General features: G+C 37.4%; 1 long non-coding RNA gene across 1 annotated transcript in view; it reads right to left on the bottom strand.

The window, feature by feature from the left end:
• Window positions 1-18,876, bottom strand: part of LOC145524029 (uncharacterized) — a 36,233-nt gene extending 17,357 nt beyond the window's left edge. The window contains exon 1 of the long non-coding RNA XR_014067038.1: window positions 18,712-18,876. This is a non-coding gene — a long non-coding RNA (uncharacterized LOC145524029). The remainder of the gene's footprint in view (window positions 1-18,711) is intronic.
• Between the last annotated feature and the right edge of the window lie 303 nt (window positions 18,877-19,179).

The raw sequence follows: 19,179 nt of genomic DNA, 5'->3' as shown, positions 1-19,179 counted from the left end.
CTGTACTTCTCAGAGTTTTTAGTATGCTAATTCAAAATGTTAACTTTCCAAAAGTGGAATATATTATGATGCATTTACAAATCTAAATAAGCCACTGGATTCTTTTTTTTTTTTTGTAAAGTCCTATTGATGTATTGAATTACTCAAATTCCAGGGTATGTACCTATAAAATCTCTGATACAATTATCTCCCTACTGTTGGGTTTTTAGGTTCTTTTAATTTGATAAACTATCATTAATTCCTTGATAAATATTCTCAGATACTTATCTTTAAGCATGAATATCTAAAACTATTATTACTTCTCGCTATTCCTTTAAATAAATTTTGAGACATAGAATGTCCTGCCCTATTTTTAAGGATTTGATGTGTATCACTAAATTGCTCCTAAAGATTTTATCACTTTACAACCAGCACTTTCTGAGATTACATCCCATAAACTAAACAATATCTGTTTTCATTCCTCAAATTAACACTTTTTCTCTACCCTATTGATTAGCCACTTGATTCAAAAGTCTTACCTCTAAATGACTTTAATAACCCTTTATGTACCAAACCACACTGGCATGGGAATATATATACACAGGGCATCAGAAAAAATTAACCTTTGGAATCCCACAAACTTCTATTCCCTCTTCCCCTATTTCATCCCCCATCACCACCACTGATGCTCTCTGTTTCATAAATTTAATTTCTATGATACAGCAGGAAAGACACATATAAAGTCACACCTGTCTGACTTATCTAAGTAAATAACACCATGACGACACTGCAAAAAATTAAAATTAAAATGCCTGTATTGAAGGCTTTCAGATCCCTTGACTTCTACCTGGTAATTATATCTACTTTATAAATATTGCTAGAACAAATAGTCAATCTCAAAGACGAGAATTCCCCAAGCAAGAATTTCCAATCATTCAGGGAAAGACAATACCATGAAAGAGAGGCAGCAGATTAAAACCATGAGAAAATTTTGTCCAGTGAATCATAGACAAAAGAGCAGACAAAATAAAACTCTGAAATAGTTATTAAAACATAAAAAGAAAAACAGGAGGAAGGATAAACAAAAATAGAATCTGATGTTTTCAAAAGGGAGGTATAAAATAGGCAGATCTAATAAGATTAATAAACAGAGAGGGTATAAATAAACCAAAAGTAACATTTGATAATAGAGAGAAAACAATGAAACCTTAGAATCATAAGAGAATAACATAAACAACCTCATGTCAATAAAATTAGATGATATGAATAATTAGCTAGGAAAATATAAAGTTAATAAAATTGACTCAAGAAATAGAAAAGCTGATTGGACTTGAACCATTTCAGAAACTGAATCAGTAGGTAAAGATCTACTTATCATAATAAGCACCATGCCCACAGTTTTACTCATTTCACTAAATCTCTAAGGCAAAAGTTAATCCTTATCTTATATAATTGTTCCAAATTATAGAAAAAGAAAAAAGTAATCAAAACATTTTATAAGGCTTTCCTAATACTGGACTCAAAATCAGACAAGGACTAAGTAACAGAAAAAAATTATGAACATAGATTCAAAAATCCTGAATAAAATATTAGCAAACTGAATTCAACAATACGTAATAAATTAACATATTGTGACTATTTATAGTTTATTTAAAGAATGGAAAGATGGTTTAGCATGAGAAAATTTATTACTGTCATTGCTAATTAAAAATTTAAAGAAGAAATCATTTTTATCATAGAAGTTATGCAGGAAAAAATAATTTAAATTTATCACCACTCAGAAATGTTTAAGATAGTAAGAATAGTTAGGAGTGGAGGTAACCTGGCGTTTCATACACGTTCTTTGCGATACAGACACCAGGGAGGGGAACGCTGCAGTGTCTGGCAAAATAAGAAAGCATGTGAATTAGGAGGCTGGGATCGACATATACTCACTACTGTATATAAAATAACTTACAAGAAACTGCCGTATAGCACAGGGAACTGTATTCAATGCTCTGTGACGACTGACATGGGAAAAGAACCTAAAAATGAGTGGATATTTGTATATATATATGCCGGAGTCCAGCTCCAGCGGGTCCAGAGTTCCCTCAGGATGGACGGCGTCGGTGATACGAATGAGTCTCAGCGTTTCCAAGTGTCTCCCAACTTTATTGTTTTTAAGACAGCTTTTGTATTTTTAGTGGTATATAGAAACAAATGTAAAGTATAGAGTCATACCAATTCAGCTTAAGGGACATACCAACTTAGCTTAACGGGTATATCTTAATGGGCCTATCAAGTTAGCTCAATGGGCCAGCAGTTTCCACCCTCATCGAAGCCGTTTGCATGTCTTTAGTTACAAAAAGCCTCATTTTGTTTACATCATCTTCTGGCCTGGTGGCCTGCTAACACCTTGTGACTCTCCATTGATAAGAGCAGATCAATCAGAACACTTTTGTATAGGGCACATCAGGAAAGAATTCATCAGCAGGAAGTTTTAAGGTAAAACCTGTTTTTGGTAATTTACTCTATGCCTTGAGCTTAACAGAAAAGAATGTAGTTCCATAAAGTCAAAGAACAGCAAGCTGAAATTCAGCTCTAAGTAAGAATCATCAGTTAAATCAACAATTGTCTTATTATTTGTATTAAAGCTAAACTTCTATTTATATAAATCTCTAACTATTATGCTTTCATTATATAGGCTAAATACGTTAAGAGTAAAAACATAGCGAGTAAAAATAGATTAAGTAACAGTTTCACAAAGCAATATTTTTTGTATTTCCTAACAAGCCTTTTTTCCTGCGAAGGGTTTTGTGCCCATAGGGGCTTTCTGTGCGGAGGTTCTCAATGCTGTTTTATTACTAGGGAGCAGTTATGCACATTAGCTCCAAAGGCACAGGTACATTTATTAAACAAACCAATATGTTAGCAAAAGGAATTTAGATCAGCATACTCTATATCCCAGATAATTTTATTTAGGGTGCTACCGTTCAGGGGCCTTGTTGATTTGAGGTTTCAGAATGATCTGTTTTAGAAGGGAATCAGGAGAGGCCTTTTGCCCAAGTCATAGAAAATAAGAAGAGGTTTATTATAGCAAGCGTCAGAAAGAGAGATCTCATTTTTAAGGTGAGCGCTGAGGCAGCCTCTCGAGAATCCCTGAGGCCTGAGTTGCTCTGCTCGTCAGTCCTTCTCCTCATGACTCTGTCATGAGTGGGGATCTTGTGAGCTGGCTCCTGGCAGTATATATATAACTGATTCACTCTGCTGTACACTGGAAACTAACACAACATTGTAAACCAACTACACTCCAATAAAAATTAAAGAAAAAAAAGTGTGTTCACTTTGGCAACTCTCTGTGTATTTCTGAACTAATACTTGCACATAAAAACAAAGAGGCCTGCACAGGGATACAGACTGCAACATTGTTTATAATTGTTCAGAATTGGAAATAATTTAAATTAATTATTTAAATAATAATGTAATACTTATTTAAATAAATAATTCAAATGTCCATAAATAAAGGAACTGTTAGATAATTCTTGGTATAGCTACTATATTACTAACACAGAAAATCTCCAAGACATATGGTTGGGGATTAAAAAAAAAAGTAAATAGCAGAAAATTAGGCAACTATGATATAACTTAAATTTCAAAACAAGAGCAAATAATATCATATATTTTACAGGCATGTAAATATGTGTGTATATACCTATAAATAGTTCTGAAACAATCCTCACCAAACTGATAATAGTTATCATTTCTACTATGAAGAGATAATGGATATGGTCATGGAAGACTTTTAGCTTCCCTGCAATGACTGAATGAGTTAATATTAATATACTACGTGTGTTGTTGCTGTTCAGTCACTAAGACGTGTCCAGTTCTTTGTGACCCCATAAACTGCATCATGCCAGCCTTCCCTGTCCTTATTATCTCCCTGAGTTTGTTCAAACTCATGTCCATTGAGTCAGTGATGCCATTCAACCATCTCATCCTCTGTCACCCCTTCTCCTCTTGCCTTCAATCTTTCCCAGCATCAGGGTCTTTTCCAATGAGTCGGTTCTTTGCATCAGGTGGCCAAAGTATTGGAGCTTCAATGAGCTTCAGCACTAGTCCTTCCAATGCATATTTAAGGTTGATTTTGTTTAGGATTGAATGGTTTGATCTCCTTGCTGTCCAAGGGACTCAAGGGACTTTCAAGAGTCTTCTCCAGCATCACAGTTCTAAAGCATCAATTCTTTGGTGCTCAGCTGTCCTTATGGTCCAACTCTCACATACATACATGACTCAGGAAAAAGCATAGCTTTGACTATACGGACTTCTGTAGACTAAGTGATGTCTCTTCTTTTTAATACACTGTCTAGGTTTGTATAATTACATGTGTGTAAGGAAGTAAATATTAGTCACTCAGTTGTATCTGGCTCTCTGTGATCCCATGAACTGTAGTCCATCAGGCTCCTCTGTCCAAGGAATTCTCCAGGCAATAATACTAGAGTGGGTAGCCACTTACTTCTCCAGGGGATCTTCCCGACTCAGGATAGAACCTGAGTCTCCCACATTGCAGGCAGATTCTTTACCATCTGAGCCACCAGAGGGTCTAATTACATGTGTAATTATACATAAATATATTTATAATTACTGGAGGCTGATAATTAATATTTTCACAAATTAATAAAACATTGAATTTGCTACCTGAATCTTTAAGAGAATGTTTTCACTATAACAGTCATCCCCAAATTTCTTAGAAAGATTATAAATTTGTGATGAGACCAGAATTAGACTTAAACAAAAAGCTGAATACTATAAGATCAGAATTAGCCTTAAAACAAAACAATACAAGCTACAAAGAAAATTTAGGAAATTGTTTTGTCCCAAGTTTTCTCTTAAACAGTATTTTTCAAACCTAATGAATGGAGAATATGAATTCTAGAAATTTCTAAACTGAGCAATCCTCTTCTCATGTGCAGCTACTGTAGATTCCCCAAATTTTCCTGGGGAAAAGCTGTAAGAATTCTCCCTTGAGATAGAACTTTTAGAGCCCTCCCAATGACCACACATCTTCACCTTAGCCCAGAATTAGCCACAGCATTCTGTAAGACAAAGGGGACTCATAGGCCAGTTAGCACTACACATCTATGGTGGAGAGAGAACACAATACTATTATCCATTACCAGCGCTCGGGCGGCAAGCCAGGAGGCCCCGGTTCTCAACCCTATTTTGCTTTGTTGCTTGGTCAACTCCTGAAGTTTATTTTCTCATCTGGAAAATATAGTCACTAGATCTATCAGGTCCCTTCCAATTCTCTAATTTGGTAACTTTATTATTAACTTTGGTTAGCACGCACCTAGAAGGGGTTTCCCAGGTGGTGCTAAGTGGTAAATAACTCATCTGCCAATGCAGGAGATGTAAGAGATGCCGGTTCAATCCCTGGATCACGAAGATCTCCTGCAGGAGGGAATGGCAATCCACTCCAGCATTCTTGCCTGGAGAATTCCATGGACAGAGGAGCCCGGTGAGCTCCATAGGGTACAGTCTATAGAGTTACAAAGAGTCAGACATGGGACTGAAGTGACTTAACATGTACCTAGGAACATGATTATCCCTTAGAACACCTTTGGCCAACATTTGTAATGGCAATGTCAGTGCTTGCCCTCAAAAACTATATCCTCTGAGATATAAATCACTACCGTAATTGCTAAATATGGGTGTGTTGTTGGAGAAAACTCTGGTATCAGAAAGTCACCTAGAATTAGAATGTAACACGGCAGTAAGTGGTAGCACAGTACGATCTATCAAAAATATTCAACCAGAAGTAGCAGGGAGATTGTGCGTACATGAGCCTTAATACTTTTCCCCTTAGAAAAACTTATTTGCACGAAAGCTTCTCAGAAATTACGTAAAAAGTCCTTTAATGGATTTCTCAGGAAAGATTTTTGAACGACGGTGTGAGTTATTTAACTCTAAGTGTAGCTGACCTTACTCACTGGTAGAGAGAAGACTTGGCTTCCTGGGCAGAGAAAAGACTTGGCTTCCTGGAGAGCAAGAACCTACTTGTCCTAAAATAATTCTTCCAAGGGCTTGTCATGGAACCACCTTCCCTCTTCTCCAGCTCCAGATTTTCTTTTCTAGGTTTAGTTCATGGCTAAGAAAATCAGTGGGAACAACTAGAGAGCAAACGCAGTAAGATGAGTTAGTAAAGGGAGCAGTGCTGAAATAATTCTTAGGCTGTTAGAGGACTTGGGTGCTGAACAGGAAATGAAGGCCCTCCCCCCCTTGCCCAGGAGCATCAGACACCCAACCTGGGGGGCCTGGGGCTGTTCTACAGAAGGGAACAGAGAGTAGGCTGGGGTGTTCGAGAGAAAATATTGGCAAGCTGGGTTGGAATGAAGGAGGAGATGCAAGACGCCATGGCCTAGGGCTAAACTCTTGCCAGAGGCTGTAATTAATTTTAATCATTTCAGAAGCCATTTTGCCAAATTATTTTTTGGTTTCTGCTTCACTGCTTCTTATAAGTAGTGCTGACTCATTAAGATTAATCCCATCCCTCGAGTTTTCAGGCTTTTTTTCTTCTAAATGAACAAGGAGACATCATGCAAAAGGGCTTAATATCTAAAAATAATCCCCCAGTTGAAAGAAAGGAGCATAGGCTTGCCTTAGTCCTAACTGGCTTAATTGCACTTTATCCCCTAGTATTTCAAGCGTGATCACTGCCGCCACCTCACTTTGCCTCCATGATAGCCAGAGGGAAATTAAGGCAAAATCACTCTCCGTAGTTACAATGGATGTAAAAGCAGGATGGAAACCTCATGACTAATTACACACACAAAATAATTAGATAATTAGCTAGATGAGAGAAAGAGAGTATGTATATGTATACGTTTAGCCAAGCTTATTGAAGTACAAGACCAAACTTTGGGGTTAGTTGCTATCAATAACTGAGAGAATGATTGTGTATGAGTATTTCTGTATTTAAAAATTTTAAAGACAAAAAAAAAAAAAAGAATTTCTATTTAAGACTGAAGGCTAGGCAAGTGAAGGCTAAATTAGTTCATGATGGATTGCTGTTGTTGGCTCAGAGTCTTCCTGTTCCCTGGATAGCCAAATGGCTATCCATGCAGACAGTTAGACTTAAATGATTTACACAATACTCAGTGAATTCTACTGATTCTGAGGGTAAAATCTGATGTACTCAAAGATAAAGTAATTCTTCTGGAATTGTTGTTCAGTCATTCAGTTGTGTCTAACCCTTTGCGACCCCATGGACTGCAACACACTAGGCTTCCCTGTCCTTCACCACCTCCCGGAGTTTGCTCAAACTCATGTCCATTGAGTCAGTGATGCTATCCAAACATCCTCTGTCATCCCCTTCTCCTCCTGCCTTCAATCTTTCCCAGCATCAGGGTGTTTTCCAATGAGTCGGCTCTTCGTATCAGGTGGCCAAAATATTGGAACTTCAGCTTCAGCATCAGTCCTTCCAATGAATATTCACGGTTGATTTCCTTTAGGATTGACTGGTTTGCTCTCCTCACAGTCCAAGGGACTCTCAAGAGTCTTCTCCAGGACCACAGTTTAAAGGCATCAATTCTTCAGCACTCAGCCTTTTTTATTGCCCAGCTCTCACATCTGTACATGACTACTGGAAAAACCATAGCATTGACTATATGGACCTTTGTAGGCAAATTAATGTCTCTGCGTTTTAATACGTTGTCTAGGTTTGTCATAGCTTTTCTTACAAGGAGAAAGTGTCTTTTAAGTTCATGGCTTCTTTTAATTTCATATGGAACTGCTTCACCAAAAATAATCTATTAAAGTTATTTTAAATGGTGTGGCCATTGACAATCTGTACTGACCACCTTCAACTTATATATATTAAATTTCATTTAATATTTTTTTCAATAGTTAATTTGGCATCATCCAAATACCATTACCTTCTTTCTTCAAACCTTGGCACCTTAAATTCCATCAATTCCTAGTATCAACAATATTCCCAATTGAAAGAAAAAATATTAGAATTCACTTAATAGAGAATGCGTTTTCTTTAAAAAGATTCATTGTCCTTTTTGTAAGCACTAAGTAGGACCCTTTTAAACCTCCGAAGCAAAAAGGCTTAACTATTTTTATCTCAATTTAAGAGTTAGATCAATAAACCCAGGAGCAAATCAAAGGTAAGAACTAAGTAAACATAACTTCCTAAAGCAGTTAAAATCACATTTATTGTCACTGTTACTCATCCTTGCTATAAAATTTCCTTATTGCCATTTGAACTGAGAAAATTTCTGAATAACTGGGCTCAATATAGGAATTGTCAAATGAGTTATTCTATGCTCTAAAATCAAGAAATGACTTAGAAAGAAAAGATTTCCATTCCTGCTGGACTCTAAGTTCTTTGGTGGCATTAGATTTTCCATGACTTTACAAAATAAACATGTTGCAATCTGTACCCAGAACTATGTTTTTAATTAATGAATTTCTTACATGGTATAAAATGGCACATAAAACCTATAAACATTTTCATCTCTGTAGACCTTTTATCAACACATCCTATGTCAAGACTACTGTAGTACCTATAGAGAGAATTAAAAGCCTTAGATAATCTCAGGAGAAGGCAACAACTTCTCTGTTAAGTACCCATTTGCATGTATTAAAATTATACATACACCAACTTACAAAAGAGAGAAATTGTGCATCTACCTCACACCATTCAGGAAAACTAACTCAAAAAGGATCATAGGCTTAAATGTAAGAGCTAAAACTATAGACGACATCAAAAACACAACTGCAAGAGAAAAATTAGGTAAATTAGACAACAAAATTAAAAAAAAAATTTCTGTATGCAATATTATGAAGAAAGAAAACACACAGAAAGGGAGAAAATATTCATAAATTGTGGCTTTTGTAAGGATCTAGTACCTGGAATATATAAAGGACTGTTATAACTCAAAACAAAACAAAAAGAGAGAGACAAACACTGTGATTGAAAATGGGCAAATAATTTCAATGGGTTTTTGTCCCCAGAACATATATAAATGGCTAAGAACATGATAAAATGTTTCACATCTTTTGTCACTAAGGAAATGCACATCAAAACCACAATGATAACCACCAAAAAGCTATGATAAAAAGAGACAAACAATAAATGTTTCACGAGGATGTAGGAAAGCCACACTGTAGAAGAAGCCTCACTGACATGGCTGAGCCCACTACTGGGTCCGCGTATGTCTGGACTGATAGATCATGGCCTTGGCCCCACAGAGAAGTAAGGAGCTCTGTGGAGGAAATCCAAAGGGAAGAGAGCATTAGGCACACCAGAGAAACCCGATAACCAAGCACAGATCAGGAAGGCAGAACAAAGTACTCTGTGGTCTCTGTTACTGTGACAGGCCTTCCAGTATGAGCTCCCAAGAATCTATGTCTGACACCCATAACACAGAGGAGACGGTCAGTAAAAACTGAAGAAAACAGATTTTTTACCAGGAAGAGAAACACACACACTCTGATCTCATGTTGTTTCTTTTCTCATTCTCATATGTCTACTCTCAAAGACAAAACAGTGGGTACAGTACACTATCATCTGTGTAAAAAGTATATTTGCATGCACGCTAAGTTGCTTTAGTCATGTCCAACTCTTTGGAAACCTATGAACTGTAGCCCACAGGCTCCTCTTTCCATGGGATTCCCCAGGCAAAAATACTGGAGTGGGTTGCCATGCCCTCTTCCAGGGGATCTTCCAGACCCAGGGATCCAACCTGGGTCTCCTGCATTGCAGGTGGGTTCTTTACCACTAATGCCTAATGCCACCTGGGAAGCTCCAAAAGTACATTTATTTATATTGTATTTGACTATATATACATAACTCTGAAAGAATTAACAAGAAGTTATAATACACACTAACTCATATGAGGAAATTTTGGGGTTTGGGAATAGGTACGGAGGGATATTTTTTGTAATTTTCTTTGGTATATCATTTGTACTTCTAGATTTTGAACCATATGGATATATTATCACTTTAAGAATAAGCTTTAAAAAAGTGAAAACTTAAATTAAAAGGTGCCATGTATATGCAAACACACACACATATACATATATATGTATGCACATTATAAAGAGATACAGATCTATATCTCCCTTGGAACAATTCTATTAACTTGAAAATACAAAATAATCAACTGAAAACTTATTAGAATTCATATAAGAACTTACTAATGTAGCTACCTAAAAATTTAATTCACAAGAATCAACAATTTTCCTATATTAGTATATCTATGTTACATATATATATATATATATATATATAATTCAAAAGAAGAATTGTGACTCTGAAAAAACAACATATCTTTAAAATAATCAAAATAAAATGTTCTAAAACAGGATATAGGTAAGGAAAACTTGAAAATTCTAATTAAAAAATCAATAAATAGAAATATATCTTATATTTTGAATATAAAAACATTTTAAAGATGGCAGCTATCCCTGAATCAATTTATAAATGCAATGTGATTACCAACAAAAGTACAAAGAAAATTTCATATTTTGAAACCTGTTAAAATGGAAAATAAAGATGTGCAAATATAAGCATGTTAGAGTGGCTAGAATAGACACGGAAAAGGGAAGAGAAATGATGGAGAACTAGCCTTTTAATGTCATACATTAAAGTATGACAGTGCTTCAGGAACCAGATGATCATTAGCATATAATTTTCAAATAGAGCCAAATTATGTGAAAATTCTGTATATGATAAAGGTGGCTTTATAAACCAGCTGGGAAAGGTGGGATAAATTAACAATCAAAATGAGAAAATGAGTGGGAAAAAAGCTAGGTCTTTTATAGAAAAATAAATTCCAAATTATGAAATATTTCAAAATAAAATATGTATCCCCAACTATCCTAGGAAAACTATGGCCACTTAAAGAAAAAACTTGGAGTGGGAAAGACCTTTCTAAAGAAGATGCAAAATCCAGAACTCTATAAAAGAAATGATTAACGCTTTCATAACGAGTACAAATTCCCACATGGCAAGAAATTCAATTAAGAAAGTCAAAGGATGACTAAAACCCTGGAAGAGTTTAAGGATGACTAAAACCCTGGGAGAGTTGAAGGATGACTAAAACCCTGGGAGAGTTTGTTTACAATGCATGTAAATATGTTTTAATTGCCTTAATATACAACAGTCCAACAACCCACTAGAAAAACAGGTAGAGAGAAACACTGACTCAAAGCAGAATCAAGAAAGACAAATAGATTATATATAGAATTGAAGTACTTTTTTAATCTCTTAATATGACAAAAGGTCATATTAATATGCAAGAAGATCAAAGCAGTCAATTCTAAAGGAATCAATCCTGAATATTCACTGGAGGGACTGATGCTGAGGCTGAACCTCCAATACTTTGGCCACGTGATGGGAAGAGCCAACTCATTGGAAAAGACCCTGATGCTGGGAAAGATTGAAGGCAGGAGAAGAAGCGGACAACAGAGGACAAGATGGTTGGATGACATCACCGATTCAATGGACATGAGTTTGAGCAAGCTCTGGGAGATGGTGAAGGACAGAGAAGCCTGGCGTGTTGCAGTCCATGGGGTCACAAAGAGTCGGACACAACTGAGTGACTGAACAACAACAGCAGCAAATATGACAAGGATAAAAAATATTGATAATACATAGTATTGGCAAAAGTGTTCAGTTAGGGCCTATCATTATTGCTGGTTTGAGTGAAAATGGTATAGACTCTTTGGAGGGTAAGTTGGCAATATCTACATTATTTATCAAAATTCTAAACGCAAAATCTCATTCAAAAACTTTGCAGAGAAACATACATATATATAAGCAAAAATGGAAGTAGAGGACATTAATTTCAGTATCTTTTAAAGCAAATATAACATAAAATGTGGATGTCCATTGATATAAAACTGATTAAGTAAATAAATATTACACAACTGTTAAATATAGTGAAATATATCTAAAACTATTATGGAAAAGCTTCTCCAAAATTAGATGTTAGGTAGAAATAGCATTACATATATACATTTTTGGATTTTTTGGTTAGTAGAGACTTGGTCCTGTCTAAAACATCCATAATACTCTTGGTCCATGACAAAAGGTCCTTGAAATTTGGTCCTATTCAAAACCTCCATAACCATGACACATGTCAAGTGGTTGTGACAGAATCAAATATCAAGGACCTTTCTGCATGTGCCAAACGTCTTATGGATGCTTTGTGAGTCACTTCAGTTGCGTCTGACTCTGCGACCCTATGGACTGTGATCCACCAGGCTCCTCTGTCCATGGGATTCTCCAGGCAAGAATACTGGAATGGGTTGTCATGCCCTCCTCCACAGATCTCCCTGACCCAGGGATCAAACCTGAGTCTCTTATGTCTCCTGCATTGGCAGGCAGATTCTTTACCACTAGCGCCACCTGGGAAGCCCATGGATATTTTATTGTGCTTAGTTGCTCAGTCACGTCCGACTCTGTGCGACCCCATGGACTATAGCCTGCCAGGCTCCTCTGTCCATGGGGATTCTCCAGGCAAGAATACTGGTGTGGATTGCTATGCCCTCTTCCAAGGTATCTTCCCAACCCAGGGATCGAACCCAGGTCTCCCACATTGCAGGCGTATTCTTGATCGTCTGAGCCACCAGGGAAGCCACAGGACCAAACCTGTCCTTCGAGGCATTTGTATACATACACATACAGTTTGTATATTTATTCTTCTATAAAAATATTTCAGTCTATTTTTACAACTATACTATTTATATATTTTACATATAGAGGAAATTCTGGGGAAATGCACAAGACACCATTAGCAACAGCTGCTTCCGTGACTGGGATGGGGTTGGAAGTTGGTGGTTTAGGATGTATGGGAGAATTTCTTTTCATTGTACATATTGGCACAATTTGAAAATTTTTACCAAGTGCGTGTATGTTTAATTAAAATAACTATTCAAAGATAAATTCTTTATTATTTGAAAATGGAATGACATACATAATATTTGACCAAAAAATAAATAAATACATAAATAAGTCCTTCCCTACAGAAATTGTAACCTAGAGACAATTACTGGCAGCCCACAACTTGCCATCTGCTGTAATTTCTGACAACTGATCTGCTTTTATCTAAGGTGATTTAAAGGCGCTGGTAACCAGGAAACAGATCCGATCTTTTACTGCCAGTTTCTATCACCTCAAAGGTCAGACTGAAGATGATGCAACTAACTAAGCTTACCATGTAGCAGCTAACTGAAAGCCACTGACCATCATATTCCACTAGGTCTCTGATTGTTTAAAGTTGTTATCCAAGAAGAGTCCACTTAGCAAAATAGCTGATGTGAATAATTTAAGACTTGTACTTACAATCATTATTCATATTTAGCTGGGAAATAAAAGGACATAACATATATAAGGCCCTGCAATCGTGTGGACCTAAAGAGTTACACTGCCTTCAGAACAAGGCATGTGAACCATGATAAATCTTTCAGATCTAAGTTTAGGTGATGGCATAGTTCTGGTCCCAAATCCAAGTTCAAAGTCCAAGTGCATGTCCAGAGAGACAAAGATCTTCAGTGTTTTTCAAGGGCCATTTTGTAAGAGTAAAAACATTAGAAGCACCCTTTCTAGAGACACAATGTATTTGATCTTGCCTCCTTAGAATTTCTAGAGTAAGCAAGCAGTTTTTTAAATTGCTGAGGAGAAGCCTTCTGATATTTAACTTCTGCAGGAGACCTGGGTTCGATCCCTGGATTGGGAAGATCCCCTGGAGAAGGAAATGGCAACCCACTCCAGTATTCTTGCCTAGAACATCCCATGGACAGAGGACCCTGGTAGGCTACAGTCCATGGGGTCACAAGGAGTCGGACACGACTGAGTGACTTCACTTTCTTTCACTTTTCAGTATAATACCAAGAAAGTCTTGCAGGAAGGTATCCTGATTAAAACAGTATGTTTATCATAAAAAATAAAAAACATAATTTCTATCTTTGAGAAAGTAAACTAGAATACCAGAATTAGGATAGCAGGAGAATTAATTTTCATGGTATACCTATTGCTTTCTTTTTTTATTATTTAATATTTATTGCAGGATAGTTGCCTTATGATGTTGTGTTAGCTTCTGCTGCATAGCAAAATTAATCAGCCATACATATACATATATCCCCTCCCTTTTGGGTTTCCCTCTCACTTAGGCTACCACAGTTACTTACTTTAAGTACTTTGATGTGTATATATATTAACTTTTAGAAATAATAGCAAGAGTGGGCTTTTCAAACATTAGGACAATTAAGTACTGTGGAGTGTTATGCCAAAAAGCATCAGACTGATTTTTGTGCTTCTATTTCTTTTACATGCCTCTTCATTTCTTGGTGGTTCTATTCCTATATTATTTAGTTGTGAGCTGTGGTGATTTCCAACAGAATTCACTTGGAAATGCTCATATCCCACACTGCTGTATTTAAAATGGATAACCAACAAGGACCTACTGAATAGCACATGGAACTCTGCTCACTGTTATGTGGCAGCCTGGAGGGGAGGGGTGTCTGGGGGAGAATGTATCCATGTATATGAATAGCTGAGTGCTTTCCCTGTTCCCCTGAAATTACCACAACATTGTTAATCGACTATACCGCATGCAAAATAGAAAGTTTAAGAAAAAATAAATGCTCATATCCCACCTTGTTTTACACTTATTCACATAGTATATAGGAGGGACACAGTTATATTCCTTCACACACACTAGGTTCCCAGTACACGTTTGTATGTCAGATAAACTAATGATTGAGTAATCTCAATATTGATTCCTGAGAAACCCTTCAGCAAACAGTTATCTATAAAAGGACTATTATCAAAAAGAATTTACCACCACTACCATTATCATTGTTAAGAAAGAATAACACACTTACTACATGCCTACAGTTTTTAAGTGAGCAGAAGTTACTGTTTCTCAAATCAAATATAATATCCCTTTGAGAATCTGCTGAAAGCTTAAAAACCTCCTCTGCGGAGTAGGGTAAGGTGGAAAGGGGTGAATAAATTTATTTACCCACAATTCTGTGTGTATCAGGGCATTCATAGGGTAACATCAAGTCTTCCCATGGACCACTTTGGTCTCAGTAAAGCCCAGATTAAAACCATTTATTGAAATCAATTCTCTGTGATTCACAAAATGTCCATCTCAAGTTAAAAAATATCTAGATTCTTGTTAAAGATCTTATTAATGGACTTTTAGACATCTAGATATAATAAATCTCAATCACAAATAAGTCTACATAGAAGAAGATTGACTTTGAAAAAAAAAGCAAGTAAGGGAGATAATTATTTCTTCTCACTAAATGTAATAATGGAGACTTTTTCTGTATAGGAAGGTAAGCAAATAGTTTGGGGAAATATATATTCAATAAAAGAAGTGGTGGCTGACATCATCTTGTTTCAACAAGTATTATGCTGTCTTATAAAACAAACATTTCTGAAGGGCCAGCTAGAAACTAGTATTTTCTGTTGGGATTATTTTGTCACGCAGTAGGACTGCTAATCCTAGCCTGTGTTAACAAATGTGCTGTAACTGCACTTCTTTGCTCTGCAAATGCAAGGTTTAGTGGGTTGAAAGACTTGTCCATCCATCACTTGACTTCTTATACTCTAGGTTAATGCAACGCCAGTCAAAAGGCAAAAATGTGAAACATTGCCAGTTCTCTGTGAACTATGCACTGATTTCAGTTTATTATTATATTAATAGATGAGAAGATTGCCTGGGAACTGCAATCCATCTCCTGAAACAATTGCTGTCAAATGAATAATATGAGGTAAAAAAGTTATTTAAAGTTCAAATTAATAAAGTTTTTGAACCCCGAGAAGAGCATAAATTGGTATTTTCAACACTGCCTTGCCACAGTCATTAGCCTTTTGATAAAGGGAAAAATACTTAAGAGAGTTAAAAGTAAGAATTTTTCTTTGACACAATAAGTGTTTCTTTCTTTGGAGTCTATCCTCACATAAAATATAAATTCTATTTAGGAGGCTGGGTTTTTAAGTTTGGGCCTAGTAAGACACTCCAGTCTGCCCATCACCCACCAACCCCAAGTCTGGGCCAGGTGTGACCTCACATCAATGCCAGCATCATCACAGGCTCCTGAACATTCGTGATGCTTCTTCTTTTATCTCATGTTGCTTCACCAAAGCTCTCCAAAACTAAATCTAAAGGAACAAGAGGAATTCCCTGGTGGCTCAGTAGATAAGAACCCACCTGCCAACCTAGGGGACATGGGTTCAATCCCTGGTCCGGGAAGATTCCACATGCCACAGAGCAACTAGGCCCATGCACAACAACTACTTAGCCCACATGATGCAACTACTGAATCCCATGGGCCTGGAGCCTGTGCTCCACAATAAGAGAAGGCACCCCAATGAGATGCCCACACACTGCAACAAAGAGAAGCCCCAGCTCACCTCAACCAGAGAAAGCCCACACAAAACAACAAAGACACAGAGCAGTCAATAACAAAATAAATAAATAAAATTTTTAAAAAAGAATAATACAACGAACTCTCAAGGAGCCAGATACAATAGAAGAGAGGGCTCAGAGAAATAGCAAATGATGCCTTAATAGTCCGTTTAGTTTTCAATAGTCCAAAGTGGGGCTTTTCCAATGTCTAGTGTAAGGGGTTTGAGGGATCTCTGTGCCCCAGATGCATCACTAGGTGCACAGAGATTAAAGGGAAATTCATTATCATTAAGGGTCTAGTTGTGAAATCCAATTCAAATTTATTTCAGCGAATTTCTTTGACTATCTGCAAGAATGTGACTCAAGACATCTGCATTCTTCTGCAGTCTTTCCTCATTTTTCTCCTCTGCTTTGGATCCCGCTTCCTAAGCAACATTGATTAAACATTAAGCAAGATCACAGAGGGGGTTTAAACAGCAACGATCATTATTCAGAGACACTCTTAAGTCAAAACATGTCCTAGAGAACACACTATAAATTTGGGAAGTACAATACATAAGCCTTGTTAACTCGCATTATAGGAATTAGTCCATGTCTCCAGTTACACTGTGTTTACTGGTATATAAATCAGGATTCCAACAGGAAACAGATGGTGCACTCAAATTAGGAAAATTAGAGGAGGGTGTATTTAGGAAGAGACTATTTAGAAAGGTGTCAGTGAAGGATGATCACAAGGGATCGTGCAAGAATGCTGAGCGGTTACAAGGAGTTAAAACACCTAGGTTCGCAAGGACAAGAGGAAGGAGTCAAAACTAGAAATGGAAGGAGAGGGTCATGCAGAGACACTCACCCTGAAATGATGGGTGACCTTCAAAGGTGAGCACGGCTGGCCCGAGTGTATCTGACAGTGAGGTCACTCTCTTCCATCTCGTATTCTACAAGCCAACAGGAAGCATGAAGGGAATGAGAGCTTTAATGGCCTCAGTCAACACTGCCACTCCAAGCCGCCTCTCCACAAGCTATCTACGAGAATGAATACCTCTGGGTCTCCTGCAGGGGTTCCCCAGAGGCCAAACCTAACTGAAAGCCGGAAGGGACATTTGTTAAAGGATCAATGAATCAGCCTCCTGGGGCAAAGAACAGGATGAAAAAATGGCAATTCTATACGAAGATATACAAGACAATGATTAAGCCCTCTGTCTACATATGCTCTTAATACACAAATATGCTCACACATATAACATGAAAACCTCTCAGGAAGGAATTCTCCTTGGAAATTTGCACATTATTAATGTCTTTCACGTTCAAAATTTCCACCACCAGTTACTTCTGCAATTTAATATTTCAGATAATCCATAGATGCTGGGTAGCATCAATCATGAACTGGAAAGCCAAAACAAAAATGGAAATTATAACTTGGTATTCACATTTTAAAGATACAATGAGATTCAAATAATTTAAATGATTTATCCAAAGCCACACAGAAGATACAAGATGACTCACTGAAGCCAGGCCTGTTTGATTCTGAAGCCCATTCAGTGGCCCTCTTACCATACGGCTTATTGTTAACTGACTGCACTTTAACTCAAGATAGTTCAATACTTCTCTAACAGAAGGTAGGGAAAGCAAAGGTCAAGTAAAGATAAAAGGAGAATTTTGATTGTATAGTGTCCACAGTCTATCTGGTAGAATATGAAAGGGAGAATCCTGGAGGTAAAGGCAGTGGGGTAGTTAAGAAGGGGATGGGGGCTTCCCTGGTGGCTCAGTGCATAGGAATCCACCTGCCAACGCAGGAGACACAGGTTCTATCCCTCGTCCGCGAAGATCCTACATGCCCTGGAGTAACTAAGCCTGTGGGCCACAACTACTGAGCTCACACTCTAGAGCTAGTGAGCATCAAGTACCAAGCCCGCGTGCTTCAACTATTGAGCCTGTGTGCCACGACTACCGAAGCCCACTTGCCTAGAGCTTGTGTTCCACAATAAAGAGTAGCCTCTGCTCGCTACAACTAAAGAACGCCCACACACAGCAACAAAGGCCTAGTGAAGTCAAAAATAATTAATTAAAAAAAAAAATTTTTTTAAAGAAGGGGCTGGATGTCCAGGGAGAAAGGGAAATAGAAAGAGAGATTAAATACAATCTTTGAGTTCTTCTCACTCCCCTATCTTGCTAACCCAGCCCTGCCACTTTGCAGTGCCTATGGACTTTGCCCTGAGGTTTACACCCTTCCACAAAGGAAGCATTTGATTAGGTCTATGCTGATGCAATGCCTCGCTCCTAATAATAATTTCACCAGCATTCCATTTTCCCTTGCTCCTACCTGCTGTAAGCAGCAGCGTGCAATGGCCAGTTGACTGTAGGCTCCTACAATCACCCTGAGGGCCAATGACTCTTGTCAGTTGCAGCTGCCTTTGTACACGTGTGCTGTCACAGTACAACAAAAATCACGCAACTCAGGCAGGAGGATGTTGCTCCCAGTGAGTGTACATCTTGTTAGGACTGAGTGAGTCAGTGACTCCAGGCAGGCATTATGATTTCATAGGAAATCATAAAGGGAATGTGCTATTAGATTCTGGGGATTAGTTTGCCTAGAGAACAAATAACATGGATCCCAATCATGAGAGGGCCCTCTTTTGCTTTCAGTCGTCTGCAAGCATGCGTTTAGACCACAAACAAGAAAACCCATGCACTGTGCTTTTCGCATAGGCAAAAATGGCCAACCAGAAGTGACGAGTAAGAAAGAACATAGAGTTATATTCTTTTCTTTTCTTTTTTTTTCTGGACAAAC

Source organism: Giraffa tippelskirchi, chromosome 10 (genome assembly GCF_054371585.1).
Source record: "Giraffa tippelskirchi isolate mGirTip1 chromosome 10, T2T-mGirTip1v1.2.pri, whole genome shotgun sequence".
NCBI classification, from domain to species: domain Eukaryota; kingdom Metazoa; phylum Chordata; class Mammalia; order Artiodactyla; family Giraffidae; genus Giraffa; species Giraffa tippelskirchi.
The sequence above is the reverse complement of the archived record's forward strand: the minus strand, read 5'-3'. Positions and strand labels throughout refer to the sequence as shown.